Genomic DNA, 17,650 nt, shown 5'->3' with positions numbered 1-17,650 from the left:
TTAGGAGTCATTGAATATTACCTTTCTTCTTTCATCAAATTATAAAAGCAGTAGTTTAGTCCTTTTTAAAGCCTCCAAAGTCTTTTTCATTTGAGAGCACTGAGACATGGATGCGTCTGCACAACTGAGGTAAAAGTCAACTTAACATCGTTCTTTAAACCATTAGAAAACCTTATAAAAATCTTTCAGTCAATTTAGATCCTTAAGCTTCTTGTCTAAATATAGGGAACTACATAAGTAATTTTAGGAAAATATTTCATGCTTTCATCTTTTAACCAATACTTTTCATTTAATATTATTTGTAAATTATTTATTTTGAGCAAGTCGCTGAGTTGCTGGGGCATCACATGCACGTGGAAAATATCAACGCATTTCCAACTTACATGACGCTCATTGTCTAACATGGGAAGGGAGGTATTTATTAAAGAATCATATAAATAACTACAATTAAAATTAAGATAAATGTGACAAAGGAGAGGTGCGTAGCTGATGATAACTCACACAGCGCATGCTTATCACCTGTCTCCCACGTGTCAGGCACCTCTATACTCTGTAGCTGCAGGAGTGAACCAAAAATTAACTCTCCCCTGTAGTGAGGACAGTAGTCTAGTCAGATAGATCATAAAAGGCTCTCCTTGATTGAGCTGAGATCTGAAAGAAATGTTGAATATAACCAGATTAAAGGAGTGGGTTTAGGAGAGAAAGTGTCATAGAAATAGATATACTATATAAAAAGGAAAGAAAATGCCTGGAGCATAGAGAGAAAGGATAGAGTGGTCAAAGTTGCAGATGGAGAGATAGATGCACAGACTATGCAAAGCCTTACATAGCACCTTAGGAGATTTGTCTCCTTAAGTGATGGAAGCCAAGCCTTTTTAAACATGACTAAGCTTGCTTTTCTTTTAAACTTGTTACTGCTTGAAATGTAGTGAGAAGATTGGAAAAGGTTAAAAATGGTTGTAGAGAAACCCTCCAGCACAATAGTGTACTTGGTAAAGTGAGAGATGATGATGGTTAGGATAAGAACGTTGGTATTAGAGTTGAAAGAACCACAAGATTTGTAATAAACCTAAAAAAAATGACAGGATTTGGATTATATTTAATGTAGATATAAGACAGATGGTGTCAAGATGATTCTTAAGTTTCAGATTTCTACTGCTAGACAAATGGGACTGACATTCCCTGAAAGATGAAATATCAGAAAAAGGATGTAATTCTGTGGGCCAAAGAAGAAAATCAGAATTTTATTTTTTGAATAAGTTCTGTTTGAGGAGCCTTTCACATATGTAATTTGACTCGCTACATAGATGTTTGGCTATCCAGGCTTGGCATTTGGAGCAGTTGTGAGGCTACAGATATAGTGACCATCCATATACAGGTGATATTTGAAACCACAGGAGTAAATGAATGCATGTGATTATTAAATAAGAAAAGATTGATGAGACCCAATTGCAAAAAAATCCCACATGTAGCTGCTGGATGGAAGAAGACAAGATGGCAAAACAGATATAGAAGTAGTAGCGGAAAATGTAGAAATTAAATAAAAACAGTGTTAAGACATTATAGGCAAGGGACTAAAGGGTTGGAAGGAAATGGGACTGTTTAACAATGGTGAATGTTACTGGAAGATCGAATCACTTAATGGGTACAATGTATGTCATTCAGATTATGACCACCTCGAAAGCCCTGACTTCACCACTATGCAATCTACACATATAAAAAAATTGCACTTGTAACCCGTAAATTAATACAAATAATAAGATAAAAAAATAAAGAAAAAAACCCAACAGCACGAAAAGAAAAAAAGCCTGGAAAATTTGAGGGATGGACAACATGAATGGCTACAGTAACCGTAGTAAGAGCTAATTTTATGGAAATGATGCCTACCAATCATTTTCCAAAAGAAGCTATAAGAAAATTAAAACTGTGTTCTGATTATTTCCTAATTAGTTTTTTGGCATATAGTGGTACAATTTTGGGAGGAAAGCTGGATATGCATTTTTTAAAAATTGCTTTCTGGACTAATTAACAATTTGTAATGAGAGGTGAAGCCAGCTGGACGTCTGGGTTGGGTGGAGACTTGGAGAACTTTTCTGTCTAGCTAGAGGATTGTAAATGCACCAAATCAGCACTATGTGTCTAGCTAAAGGATTGTAAATGCACCAATCAGCACTCTGTAAAAACGCACCAATCAGCACTCTGTGTCTAGCTAAAGGATTGTAAATGCACCAACCAGCACTCTGTAAAATGGACCAATCAGAGCTCTGTAAAATGGACCAATCAGCAGGATGTGGGCAGGGCCAAATAAGGGAATAAAAGCTGGCCACCCAAGCCAGAAGAGTCAATGCACTTGGGTTGCCTTCCACGCTGTGGTAGCTTTGTTCTTTCGCTCTTTACAATAAATCTTGCTGCTGCTCACTCTTTGGTTCTGCTCTGCGTTTATAAGCTGTGACACTCACTGCGAGGATCTGCAGCTTCATTCCTAAAGTCAGAGAGACCACAGACCCACCAGGAGGAACAAACAACTCTGGACACGCCACCTTCAAGAGCTGTAACACTCACTGAGAAGGTCTGCGGCTTCACACCTGAAGTCAGCGAGACTACGAACCCACCAGAAGGAAGAAACTCCAGACATGTCTGAACATCTGAAGGAACAAACTCCGGACACACCATCTTTAAGAACTGTAACACTCACTGCGAGGGTTCGCGGCTTCATTGAAGTCAGTGAGACCAAGAACCCACTGGAAAGAATAAATTCCGGACACAGTAGCTCTTCTAAATATTTAGTATTTAAAAGGATCAGGCAGCAGAAAATGGGATTCTTTTAGAAAAGTGTAAGAAAAAAGTTAACAAAAGAATAGAAGAACATTACTTAATGTATATGAATTAAATAATTTGGATGACATAAGAGAAAGAGAAGCAATAAGCTCTATTCAGTATTGAAAAACGTGGCTACATTTAAGTCTTCATGACACTAAAGTGTGATTTTTTTCTTTATTATGTACAAATAATTATAAATATTCCTTTTATAAGCATTTTAATTTTTACAAACTTATCTGAAGAAAAATATCTTTATTATCGATGGTTTATATCTATGGTCTAATTGTCATATAAACTATGACAGTAACTTTTCTGTTTTGCAATATGCCATGTCATTTCCTTCTGAAAGAGAAAGAATTACTCAGTAAAATTATATACAAATTGATTTTTTTTACAGTTTTATTTTATTTTATTTTTATTATACTTTAAGTTTTAGAGTACATGTGCACAATGTGCAGGTTAGTTACATACGTATACATGTGCCATGCTGGTGTGCTGCACCCATTAACTCGTCATTTAGCATTAGGTATATCTCCTAATGCTATCCCTCCCCCCTCCCCCCACACCACAACAGTCCCCAGAGTGTGATGTTCCCCTTCCTGTGTCCATGTGTTCTCATTGTTCAATTCCCACCTATGAGTGAGAACATGTGGTGTTTGGTTTTTTGTCCTTGCTATAGTTTACTGAGAATGATGATTTCCAATTTCATCCATGTCGCTACAAAGGACATGAACTCATCATGTTTTATGGCTGCATAGTATTCCATGGTGTATATGTGCCACATTTTCTTAATCCAGTCTATCATTGTTGGACATTTGGGTTGGTTCCAAGTCTTTGCTATTGTGAATAGTGCCACAATAAACATACGTGTGCATGTGTCTTCATAGCAGCATGATTTATAGTCCTTTGGGTATATACCCAGTAATGGGATGGCTGGGTCAAATGGTATTTCTAGTTCTAGATCCCTGAGGAATCGCCACACTGACTTCCACAATGGTTAAACTAGTTTACAGTCCCCCCAACAGCATAAAAGTGTTCCTATTTCTCCACATCCTCTCCAGCAAATTGATATTTTTAAAGATATAAAGAATGTAAGAGAACTATTATGGTGGAAACATTATGAAACATAATGGAAAAAGGTGTAGACAAATAAAGCAATCCTATTGTAGGAAGAGAAAGAACTATATTAATTTTCAAAATTAATGAACTAAGTGACCTAAATAAAGATTATTTTGAAAAGAGTATTGTTCCTGGAAGAGATTGCTTATCCCGGTTTTAGTGATAAACTTTTGGTTTTTCTTTTTCATGCCTATGTCAAAACAACAATAAAAATAACAGTTTACATCAATAGATCACATCATGACAATCACCTACTTTACAAGTAGTTGAAATGTTATTTCAGTGAGAAAGTTTGCAATGAAAAACATTGTTCACTGAACTAAACAGTCTCTTCACAGATGTTGTTGATTGTGATTTAACTTGTAGCAGAATCTCTGTATTCTTTTATACACCTGGTAATGAACATTGCAAAGAATGGGAGATGATGAGTAGTACTAATCTACAAAACTTTGAAGAGCCAATGACCAACATCTCCTTATTCACTCCACATTACCCCATAGACAGGAGGAATATGTTTTTGAAAGGGTGATGATAGTTAATAATAATGTATTGTACATTTCAAAATTTCTCAGAAAGTTTCAAATGTCTTACCACAAAAATTTAGGTGGTAGATTTCTTACTTAGCTTGATTTAATCATTTCACATTGTATACATCATCAAAACATCACATAGTACCCCACAGATAAATAAAATTATAGCCTGTCAAATTAAAATAATATTGATAAATGTAAAGAAAACTATACAAGACAAGAAAAAAAAACTATAGCTACCTGCGTCCTACCCAAACTTAAAAAAATTTTTCAAGAGACAGAATTTTTAATGTATTTTAAAATTTGTATATGATTGATATGTATATATATTATTATAATATATTTTAATAGAATTATATTTTTTAATTCTCTAAATAATTCTAATATTCAAATGGGTTTCGGAAGTACTGGTTTAACTAATCTTACTTTCCTTTACTCAGCTATAAAAATAAAATAAAAATTCTAGGGAAATCTGAATATTCAGTTTATCATTAGCTTATATGTTTATACGTCTGCTGCATTAAGAGTAACTATGGTGTTAAATCAATAATTACTACATTTTCCTGATATTTTCAGGTTATTTTCATAAATGAGGAGACTAAATATGATTTCTGTTTCCATGCATTCATTTAAAATAAATGTTATTGAAGATCTATTATCCAATTCATATTGGCTGTTATGTTTCTTCTGAACATAGAGAGATAAAACACAAACATTTACATTGCTGGTAGTATTTAAGAGTTGCTACTATTTAGATTAAGTGTTAAATTCTGAAAACATAAAGAATAAGAAGTGACATGTAGACTTTAAGGGTTTATAATCTAGCTAAGGAAAAAACTGTTGCGAATAGAAATAAAATATAATGAAGTTTGTCCATGTTCAAAGGTTTGAATAAAATACTGTGTTAGAACAGAATTAATTCTCCCAGTTGGTTGTGACCAAGCTAATCTCTGCTAAAACGTAGTAACTGACCTATGTCCTGAATAATGAAGAGAAATTTTCAAGATGGGAGAAGGGAGCAAACATTTTACAGACAGAAGAAATATTATGTAATAAAGCACAAGAACCAAAATTTCGTGGTGGGCTTGTGAGCTGTTTGTGTTTTTATATGACTGGAGCTCAGAATTATTATAGTGTAATAAATGATTTTGGAAAATGAAGGGGTGAGGCGAGGAAGTGCAGATTATAAAAACATTCAAAGACATGCTTAAATGTTTATATGGGCATGTGTGTATATATTCATTTATATACTGCTTTGATCTAAACATAAAGTTATCCTACACGGATGAATTACATGAAAAGAGATAGGTACTATTAAAAGAATATTAAAATTTAGAGAAATCCAGAATAACAGCAAAAAATAAGGGCATGAAAATGCAATGGAGTGGTGGTATTTCAACCACAAAAAAGAAAATGATGCATGTTAGGATGGCATACCTGCTTTCCAGATAGCAAATAAAACATTTGTTTCAAGTGTTCTGTCACTTTGTGTAAAAATGTACACTCATCTATTTAAAATAATTTAATTGCATCTATAAGCTATAAAGAAATTTAGACTTTTTAATTTTAGTTACCATGCTATAATCCAAGTGATGTGTGTGGTAGTGTTACCCAGTCATTATCTTTGATTTTTCTTTCTCTTTCACGTCTCATGTCCCATCCACACAGTGAATTCTGTCATGTCTATCTCCAAAATATATCATTTGAAAATATACTTATCTTCCTATTTTTGCCATTATTTTAGTTAATGGTACCAACTCTATACCTTGTGTGGTAGGCAGAATTTTAAGATCATCCCCAAGAGTCTCACCACTTATACAAGCCCCAGATTTTGATATGTATAATGATATCACAACTGAAGTAAAAGCATGGAGTATTCACAGCTTATAACAGCCTTCTCTTTGGTGTGGCCATGACATTCACACACACAAACATATATATATGTAATATATTGTATATGTATATACATATATGCATTATATATATACACACATATACACACATATGTGTATATATCTATATCTAATCAATATCTAAATCTATATCTATGTGTGATGGGTTATCATTACCACTATTAGATTACATCATAATTCAATGCTAAAAGAATTTTGTAGATATAATTAAAGACCCTGATTAACTGATTTTAAGTTAATCAAAAGGCAGAGTTTCCTCGGTGGATCTGATTTAATCATATGGGCCCTTTAAAAGAGTCTCTAGAAGTAGGAAAGAAGCTCTCCTCAGTCTTGAAGATGTAAACCACCATGGTATGAAGTCGGCGATGTGACAGAGATTGATGGACAACTTCTAGGAGCTGAAGTCCTCAGTCCTACAAACATGAAGAACTCAATTTTGCCTGCAACCAGTGAGCTAGGAAAAGGACCTTAAGTTTCAGATGAGATCAACACCGTGGCTGTACACATATGACCTTGAACAGACAACACAATTAAGCTGTGTTCAGTGTCCTAATCCATGAATATTGGGAGGTAATAAACATACAGTTGACTCTTGAGCAACACAGGGGTTAGGATGCTAACCACCTGTGCAGCTGAACATTTAGGAATAATTTTTGACTCTCTGGAAACTTAACAATTAATAGCCTATCATTGACCAGATGCCTTAAGATAACATAGTCAATTAACACGTATTTTTTGTTTTATATGTATTATATACTGTATTTTCACAATTTAGTAAGCTAAAAAAGAAAATGTTTTTAAGAAAATCATGAGAAAGAGAAAATAAATTTATAGCACTCGACTGTACTTGTGAATGATTTAAGTTTAGACTGCCTGTTTACACAATGAATGGTCCATCTGAAATGGCGGCACCCGCAGCTGCAGACCTCAATCTATGGTAGATATCAAGCAATTTAACTTTTTCTTCTAAGGTTATGCCTCTTGTCTGCTTTTTAGGAGCACTTCTAACATCACAAGTGGCCCTTCATATGCATCTCATGGTGTTATTCAAGGTTTACAGTAGTGCTCTGAACACAATGAAAAATACATAGGAACCTTAAGAAATCACTTTTTACTGCCATATGCAATTTACTGGAGAGAAGAACTGCTCTTGCAAAGATGATGAACGTCACACAGCATTTTTAGCGGATGCTTGCAACACTTAATCTCACCACAACAGCAACAGGAGGTGGCTTTGAAATTATTATGGTAGTATATAGTAGAGTTAATTACGTGCAGTGATGATTTAATTCTGCCTCCTTATATTTGCTTACATTTCTCTTGGCTGGGAATGGCACTGTGTATAGTCTGTAAGTATTTTGGGGTGTAAGTTTTGATGAAGTTTAACCTTGTACAATAGATTTTTGCATATTCTACGGTGGTAAGTGATAAAATAGACCAGGATAGACAAGGATCTACATATTTCATGTATTTATGACATAACTAACTTTTTCTTAATTATTTCAATAGTTTTAGGCTACAAGGTTCATCTGTGAGTTTTTCATCTTGTTGCAAGTCTGCACAAAGTTTTCCAATATATTTATCGAAAAAATCTACATCAGTCAGTCAACACAGTTCAAGTTGGCATTGTTCAAGGGTCAACTGTATACTGTTTTAAGCTGTTGAATTTATGGCATTATTTTAATCAGGTTTTGGTACTGGAAAGTGGGCTGCAGGTACAATGGAGATATAAAAGGGTGGGGAAGTTTTGGAACTGAGAAGTGAGTGGAGAAAAATTCTGAGGAGCATAGTAGAGAAAGTCTAAATCACTGAGATAAGGCCTAAATCTTCATCAGACTGCTAGTGATAATCTGCACTCTAAAGATGTTACCCCAGTGCAGGCTCAGAAGGAAGTGAGGAACATGTTATTGGAAACCAGAGGAAGGAAGTTACTTGTTAAGTAGTGGCAGAAAGCTTAGTGAAATTGTGACCTGCAGTTATACAGAAAGCAGAATTTGTAAAGAAAGAACCTGGCTATAGCTAGGGAGATTTCTGAGTAAAATGTTAAAGTATGTACCCCCTGTCTTCTTGCTGTTTATAGCAAAATAGGAGAGGAAAGAGATAAAGGAAGAACTGTTAAACAAAAAGGAACCAGGCTAGATAATTTTGTAAGTTCTCTGCCTCTCCAGATGACAAAAATGTTAAGTATCAGAAATATCTGCCAAAACTAGTATAGAGAAAGACTGAATGTATGACTACAACCTTTCGTTAAAATTTCAGATTGATCAAAACATCAAAGTAGTCAGCCACAGAAAGGACCTTTTCAAGAGAGTGGGAACATGCCTCATATTTCTTTTTACTTAAACCAGAAGGCCTCTAGAAAGCTTGAGGGTATTGTCCCTTCAGCCACTTCAGCAGAAGCCTAAGATAGAGACAGGATTATCTCAAGAAAGATCTGTGAATGTGGCTTTTGTCTAATGGAGGAAAATTCTATGAAATCCCCACAAGACCCACAAATATTTTGAAAAATTCATTTCAGCAGAAACACTTCCAGCTGTGATTGAAATGGACTGAGAGAGTACAAAATGGTAGGAGGTTATGGGCCCTCAGAAATTCTACTGGCAGGAAGAAGGCTATTAAAACTACTCAGTGGCAAACGTATACTACCCTCCATGATAAAGGAAGGACAACTCAGAAGACAGAAACAAGAGCCCACACAACTTGGCTAAGAGTCAGTGAGAGTTATTCCCAGGCTTTGAAACCTAATTAAGGGAAATGCCACGCTTGTCTACTGTGTTTCAGACTATGGTGGCCAGTGACTCCTTTTTACTTTTTATTTACTCTCCTTCTGAAATGGAATATTGATGTAGTTCAGATATTTGTCCCCTCCATATCTCATGTTGAGATGTGATCCCCAGTGTAGAAGGTGGGGCCTAGGGAGAGGTGTTTATGTCATGAGGGCAGACTCCTCATGAATGGTGTGGTGCCCTCCCCACAGTAATGAGTGAGTTCTCAGCCTATGAGTCCCTGTGAGAGATGCTTGTTTAAAAGAGCATGGTGTCACCCCTCCCTCTCTCGTTTCCTCTCTCACGATGTGACATACCAACCCCCTCTGTCCTTCCCCCATGATTGGAAGCTTTCTGAAGCCCTCACCAGAAGCAGATACTGGAGCCATGCTTCATATGCAGTGTGCAGAACCGTGGGCTAAATAAATCTCTTTTCCTTATAAACTATTGAGCCTCAGGTATTCTTTCATAGCAATGCAAACAGACTAACACAAATATCTACAATCTACACCTGCTATCCCTTGCCTTTCTCTTCGTTGTTTGGAGTGTTAAAAGCCAATAATTTGTCTCTTTAATGGGGGGTGGGTGGGGAGAGAGAGAGAAATGCCCTGCCCCAGGATCTGTATAAATACAGATGATACAGTATGATTACTCCTAGGGGCCTCATTCACATCTCATTTAGATGATGGCATTTTAAACTTTGAGTTGATGAGATGTAGATTTAGATGATGAGATTCTGGAAATTGAGCCATTGCTATAATGATATGCAACTTTTGAGAGTCTTGGGAGAGAGTAAACATAGTTTGCATGTGGGAAAGAAGTAAATTGCAGGTGGATAGTAATAGGTAGAATTCTCAGACTTCCCCCAGAGTTGAGCTCCCTGATGTACATGCCTTGTATAATCACTTCCTCCTGAATGTGGGTCGAACCGTTGACTATGATGGGAAATCATTTCCAAAGTTAGGTTCTATTATATGGAAAAGGTGAAGGGATTTTGCAGATGGAATTAAGGCCCTTTTCAGTTTACTTTGAGTTTATCTAAAGATGATTATTTTGGGTAGGCTTGGACAAATCAGTTGGGCTCATAAAAGAGGTTCTAGAAGTCAGTGCCTCTCTTTCATGTTGTCTTTGAAAAATAAAACTGCCCTAACTTCTACAGCTTCAAAACTAAAGCAACTAATTATGCTAAAAAATATATGAGATTGGGAGAATAACCCAAGCCTCAGATAAGACCCCAGCCATGGCTGCCAGCTTTATTTCTGTCTGTGTTAACAAAAAACTTGGATATCTTCATAAATTTTAAGAAGAGAATTATTCCTTATAAAAGATGACAGCCTACAAGGGGGTCATTCTTTTTTTTTTTTTTTTTTTTTTTTGAGATGGAGTCTTACTCTATACCCACCAGGCTGGAGTACAGTGGGGCAATCTTGGCTCACTGCAACCTCTGCCTCCCGGGTTCAAGCCATTCTCATGCCTCAGCCTCCTGAGTAGCTGGGACTACAGGTGCCTGCCACCACGCCCAGCTAATTTTTATATTTTTAGTAGAGACGGGGTTTTACCATGTTGGCCAGGCTGGTCTTAAACTCCTCACCTCAGGTGATTCGCCCCCCTCAGCCTCCCAAATTGCTGGGATTACAAGCATGAGCCACCTCATCCGGCCAAGGGGGCCATTCTGACAGGTTGGGAAGCACAGCCTCTGGCTGAAACACAAAGGCAGGCACGTGGAAGGTAGGGAGGGTGGAACAGGGATTTATGCTGAATGGGTTGGCCAAGTATACATATTTAACAGGTTACAGGAGGAGCTGTGAATATTCGTGAAGGGGGTCCTAACACATGTGTATTGAATAAATGTGCATGTTACATACAAGCCATGTCCGCTTTGGGTTGGAGACTTAACATTAAATGTATTACAGTTTCCTTACAGTTCCCATTACCATGAAAGCATTCAGTGCCTCCATGTGCCTTCCATGCCTTCACGTGTGTACCTGCTTCATAAAGTATAGGGAACTGTAAATAAACTGTAATACATTTAAATGTTAAGTGTTCACCCCAAAATGAACATGGGTTGTATGTAACATGCATGATTCTTCAGCCAGAATCATTCCGTGGCTGGAAGTCTCTTCTCAGGAGACAGTTACTGAAATCAGCCTCTTGTTAAATCAAAGTTGTAGTTATGACATTTTGAACTCAGGCAGGGCCAAGAGGAGTGGTGAGTTAGTCAACAGGCCTGGCCGTGGGTGAGCTGCAATTGTTTTAAGATAGCTTCTCTCTGGGCCAGTACTTGTTTAGATGCTAGAGAAAAAGAGAAACCTTGTGGCAGTCAGAATATGGTTTATTCTTGGAGTGTAGGGGGTGCGTGACTTAACCCTTGCCTGGCATGGCTTTAGCTCTTATTCATAATTTGGAATTTTACTTTCATAAAGCGTCTGTTCTGTCAGTCTTATGATCTCTATTCTAACATTAATGATGCTCACTTGTGCCTCAACTGCAAAAGGACGAGGGTATAACAAGGCATCGTAGACCTTCCATCTAGTCATGGCTGGGAGCTCAGTTTTTAAACTTTCTCTGGTATGCCCTTGTCCATGAAGGGCTACATTTGGTCTGTTGGAGGGCATAGGATTTTACTTTCAGTTCTCACTTTAGTTTTCACTTGTGAGACCCTGTGCAGACATCACCTGTAAGGCATAGCAGGACTGGACTCATGAAAACTGCAAAATAATAGTTTAATCATATAAGTTGGTAGTGATTTTTTATGCAGAAATAAATATCAGATTACTATAGTAACTTGTTTACTGTTTTTTTCTATGGCAAGTATATATTTTCTTCCATTATTTTCCCTATAATGGAACATATTGCTATAACAATAAATTAAATATTATGGTAGTTTCTGCTTAGAAGTCTTCAATAGCTTTACATTGAACTGCAAATAAATATTACCTATGAGGAAAAAAACTACAAATCCATTGCATTCTAGTTTCTGCTAATTTACTCAAATTTAGATTCAACTACTCTCTTTCTCTTTTAATGCTTAAAATACAAATTACATCCCTTCAATTATCTTAATTCCAGAGAAGGGCCTTCTCTTATGTTATTCTCTCTGTCAGAAATACATTTCTTCATAATTTCAGATTTTTTTAAAAAAATAAAATCATTAGTTCTGTTTCTCTGCTTATTGTCAACTTTTTTCCCCTGCGGAAACTTGGGTCATTTGTATGCTTATTGTCAACTTTCAGAAAGCCTTTTCCTGTCTCCATTTGTAACTAGACATACCTCAACAATTAAAAACAAGAAACAAAAATCTTCTCCTGTATTCTATTCCTTTTTTTTTTAATCACATACAACTCTTTGTTATTACTAATTTCATTTTATTGTTTTTCTCTGATGACATTGTAACTATTTGTCTTGTCTTTTATATTCGCAACTATATTCAGTTGCTCCTCAACTTAAGATAGGGTTGTCTTGATAAATCAATCAGAAATTGAAAATGCAATTAATACGTCTAACCTACTCACCATCACAGCTTAGCCTAGTGTACCTCAAATGTGCTCAGAAAACTTATATTCGCATATAGTTGGGTGAAATCATGTAACACAAAGCCTATTTTATAATAAAGTGTTGAGGGTCTCATGTAATTCATTGACTACTGTTCTAAAGGTGAAAAACAGAAAGGTTGTATGAAAACTTGATGTCTGCTTCTACTGAATATGAATCACTTTCACATCAGCAGAAAGTCAAAAAATTGTTTAGATAGAACCATTGTAAGTTGGGAACCATATATAATAAAAAGTATATTTGAATTGAATGAAATTAATTCAACTCATGATGTTTTGAAACAAATAGTAGTGTTTCAAAACAAACTGTAAGGAAGTGTAAGGAAGGTGTTTCAAAACAAACACCACTATTCCTAATACTGATACCAGAGAGAAATGTTGCCTGTGGATCTTAGCAGAATAGACTGTGAATAGCAGTGGACAATATTCTCAAAAATATCCCTGGAGTCACCAGAATCACATGTTTCTTTTAATGTCATTTAACATAGGCTGATGGTATCACGCAAACTTCAGTTTAGTAAAAGTGACTTCTCCTGCTAGATGATAATTAATGTGATCCTGTATAGGTGTCAGGCTTATCTATACTTAAAGAGTGAATTGTCCTGAATCTCAGTGAACTGGAGGTGTAGGCCTTTATAAAGTTTTTAACATTATTCCTCTCATTTGAGAATTTATGGTAACCAGAAAAAAAATAAAGTTTTTTAATATTGTTAATTAAAAATGGAGCACCTTGATTTAGAAAGTGATGATATTGTTGACATTTTTAAATTAAAATTCAAAAGAACTCATGCCTGACTCAATCTCTATAAGAAAGTGGATCAAAAAGTATTTATAATAAGTCAACTTTGTCATCAAAAGTAAATTGAGGTTAGTTCAATTTAAGAAATCAAACTAAGAGGGTTTTTAATGTCACAAAACTAAAGCAATGGTCTGCAAATATTTTCAATACATGTTAATATCAATAAAACTTTGAACACACACACCCAGTACTGCTCTATTATTTATTAATAACTGCATGTATGGCTTTGCTAATACAAGGTGAAGATGGTGTTTATTTCAAAAGGGATTAACAACTTAGAATAAAAATATAAAGACAAAATGGGATATTTAGATAAATCTATTATGTAATATATTTCTTTACAAAACCTTTTTTATTCTAAAATGTTTTTGTGTTTTAGACATTTGGTTTATAATGGGCATGCACAGCATGATCCCTTCATATCAACATCAACTTAGACCTTAAGGAATGGTATGTGTGCACTTAACAATGTTCACCCTTAACAATGAAAAAAAAATTTTTTTTTTGAGACGGAGTCTCACTCTGTCCCCAGGCTGGAGTGCAATGGCGCTATATCTCTGCTCACTCCAAGCTCCGTCTCCCGGGGTCACGCCATTCTCCTGCCTCAGCCTCCCAAGTAGCTGGGACTACAGGTGCCCACCACCGTGCCCAGCTAATTTTTTTTTTTTTGTATTTTTAGTAGAGACGGGGTTTCACCGTGTTAGCCAGGATGATCTCGATCTCCTGACCTCGTGATCCACCCACCTCGGCCTCCCAAAGTGCTGGGATTACAGGCGTGAGCCACCGCGCCTGGCCAACACTGAAAAATATTTAAATCTACATTTAAAGAGAAAATTTTTTTGTAATATTTAATATTTTGGCAGGCTTTCTTTCAGGTCTTCTTATATTGGTATTATCTTTATGTTATAATATGTTGAGAAATAACTAATTTTAAAACAATTTACATCCAATTGCACTCACATTATTGATCTTTAATTTGTCATTCTTGTGTAATCAAGATTATTAGGTCATTTGACTATTTTATGATGAAATAGTTGGGCTAAATTTGAAAATGCAATTCATATATCTTTTTTTGGGGGGTGGGGAGTGGGGGGATGGAGTTTTGCTCTTATTGCCCAGGCTGGAGTGCAATGGCATGATCTAGGCTCACTACAACCTCCCACCACCTCCCTGGCTCAAGCGATTCTCCTGTCTCAACCTCCCGCATAGCTAGGATTACAGGTGCCCACCACCATGTCTGGCTAATTTTTGTATTTTTAGTAGAGACAGGATTTCACCATGTTGCTCAGGCTAGTCTCCACCTGCGGGCTTCAGATGATCCACTCTCCTCAGCTTTCCAAAGCGCTGGGATTACAGGCATGAGCCACCACACCCACCCGGCCCACTTATGTTCTTTATTGATCTATTGAAATCTGCTAAGGAAATTTAGAGTGAGAGTACCACTATCCGTGTTATCTATGATATGTCCCCATCTGAAATAAGCCAAGTGTAGATGTTTGTTTTGATTATTGGGTTAAATATCAATACATATTTATATGGTCATTATTTATTTATTTTATTTTATTTATTTATTTATTTATTTATTTATTTATTTTGAGACGGAGTCTCACTCTGTTCTCCAGGCTGGAGTGCAGTGGTGCCATCTCAGCTCACTGCAACCTCCGCCTCCCAGGTTCAAGTGATTCTCCTGCCTCAGCCTCCTGAGTAGCTGGGATTACAGGTACCCACCACCACGCTAGGCTAATTTTTGTATTTTTAGTAAAGATGGGGTTTCACCATGTTGGTCAGGCTGTTCTCGAACTCCTGATCTCATGATCCACCTGCTTCAGCCTCCCAAAGTGCTGGTATTACAGACATGAGCCACCACGCCCAGCCTATATTGTCATTCTTATACATAAAATATCAATATGAATTAATATTCTAATATTTTGCTTTCTCTACAGTTCAATGAACAGAGTGTAAAGATCATGGAGAATGTATCACTCTATAGGACAATTGCCTTAAAGTGGAGAAAGTAATAACATTACTTAGGTATCAATCTGTAGTGTGCATTTTTTAAAATCCAAATTCTCAGTATGCCCCTCCTCCAGAGATTTTTAACTGGGGCCGAACTGTCTGCTTTATTAAAATACACTTTATGTCATTCTGATGTAATGCAAGTATTTTTAAAGCACAATTTGAGTATTGCTACAGTGCTGTTGAGGTCACAAAAACATAGTTTTTATGTAGACAATGGTTTGAGGAAAAACACTATAGGAACTTGGAATACTAATTAGGAGGCTATAACAATAGAATAGAGAGTGAGAAATAATAAATCTCTGTACTAAAGGAGTTACTATTGTGTGGCAAGAAGAAGTATACATGTGATATTTAGAAAGTAAGATAAATATGAACACAGGATTGATTAATTTTGAAGAACAGAGGGAAAATTATCAAGAATGGTTCCCAGGTTTCAAGCCTGGTTTGTGGCACAGAAAGTCCTCTTCATTTTCAAATTTGGTAGGAAAATAATGAAAAAAATGCATATTTTAGGGAAAATTAGATAACCAAAGAATAACATAAAAAAGGAGAAATAGGTAAAATGTAATAATAGGGCTCTTCAGCATTTAATTGATGGGATGAAAGATCAGGGTAAGAGGATTGAGAAAAAAATGGATGTCCACCAAGTACATTTTAAGAAGTAGTTGGTGGTGGCGAGACTAAAAAAAATAAGAATTTAGGATAATGTTAGTGACTTTAATGTAATTAATATGGTGGGGTTGACAACCAGGTTACCCTGGGTTGAGAAAATAGGAAATGTGAAAATGGGAAGTGGAGATACTGAACATAACCTGATCCTTTCAAGAATCTTAAATAGAAAGAGAAGGTAGGAAATGAGCTTTTTGCTTGGGGGGAAAATACAAGTTATAAAGTAGAGGAGAGCATAGAGTATAGTACAGATTGAGAGGAAAGGCAGTGCAGTGGAGAAGTCGTTACAAAATAAATGTGTGACAGATATAACTTAATTTGCTTAGAATACCAAATTGGCCCCATTCCCTGATGTTCTGAGCTTAACTGCTTCTTCAGACTTCTGGGAGCGACTGCAAGAAAGACGGAGTTTGGGTAGAGAAAGCTGGAATGTTTCTTAAGGACCAGGATCCAGTGGTATCAAATGTTAGATTAAATCATCTATTAGGTTGTTCATGAATAACAGAGATTCACTGCATTTCTTTTAAAAGGTGAGTAAAAATATATGATAAAATCCCTGTAGAAACAGAATTGGAAAAACAAAAGTAGAGAAGAGAAAAGCTTTACAACAAAATACATGCTGTCTTCAACACTTAATACTATTCCTCTCTCTATTTTTAAGGGAAGTTTATGGTGAGAAGATAAATAATACATTTATATGACAAAATAATCCTTGGACATGTATACTAACAAGTTTTCTCTTATTTCACACCTGGAATTCGTCGGGGTCTGAAATATTCTACCATGGCGGGAATGGCATAGGTCCACTAAGCAAGTATATGGCTAAGTCGAAAACTGGTAGGCATGAGTTGAGTTGTTTCAACAGCCCTCACTCCAGGTTAGTTCTACATTTTCACTATTTTGCTTTAGAAAAAAGCTCTGGGGAAAAGGCAAGGTGAAATGACTATCCCAGTTGACACATCCAGAGAAATCAGGGAAATATATCTACTTTTTTGGACAAACTTCACGGGGTTGGAACAGAGGTGTGTAGGGTATGTAGGGAAAGTGATGGCCAGGTAAACCTCTCAGAGTTAAGCACAGCTAGAGCTGGTGAACATCACTGCGGTACTAAATGGCAATATGAGTACACATAATTATACTAAAGAACGTGCGATTGTTCTCAAATCTCAACTGGCTGTTATAATCGAACATTGTCTACCACTTTAAAGAGTTATAGGCCCTTGAGAAACTGAAAGAGAACAAAGAGGAGACTAATAGCATGCCAAACCTTCATGTCACCATAGGATGACCATGGCTGCCTCCAGAGACAAGGGAGCAACAGTATAGCCCTCCCTGGATCAATTTTCCTGGTCAGTCAGATACCTCTCTACTAGCCAGGAATTGCTGAGGCAACAAAGCCAATCCAGAGCTATCATGTCAGAGTGAGCAAGCTTAATATATGGGACTGTGGTTTTCTTTCACTGTG

This window comes from Pan troglodytes, chromosome 3 (assembly GCF_028858775.2).
Source record: "Pan troglodytes isolate AG18354 chromosome 3, NHGRI_mPanTro3-v2.0_pri, whole genome shotgun sequence".
NCBI classification, from domain to species: domain Eukaryota; kingdom Metazoa; phylum Chordata; class Mammalia; order Primates; family Hominidae; genus Pan; species Pan troglodytes.
The sequence above is the reverse complement of the archived record's forward strand: the minus strand, read 5'-3'. Positions refer to the sequence as shown.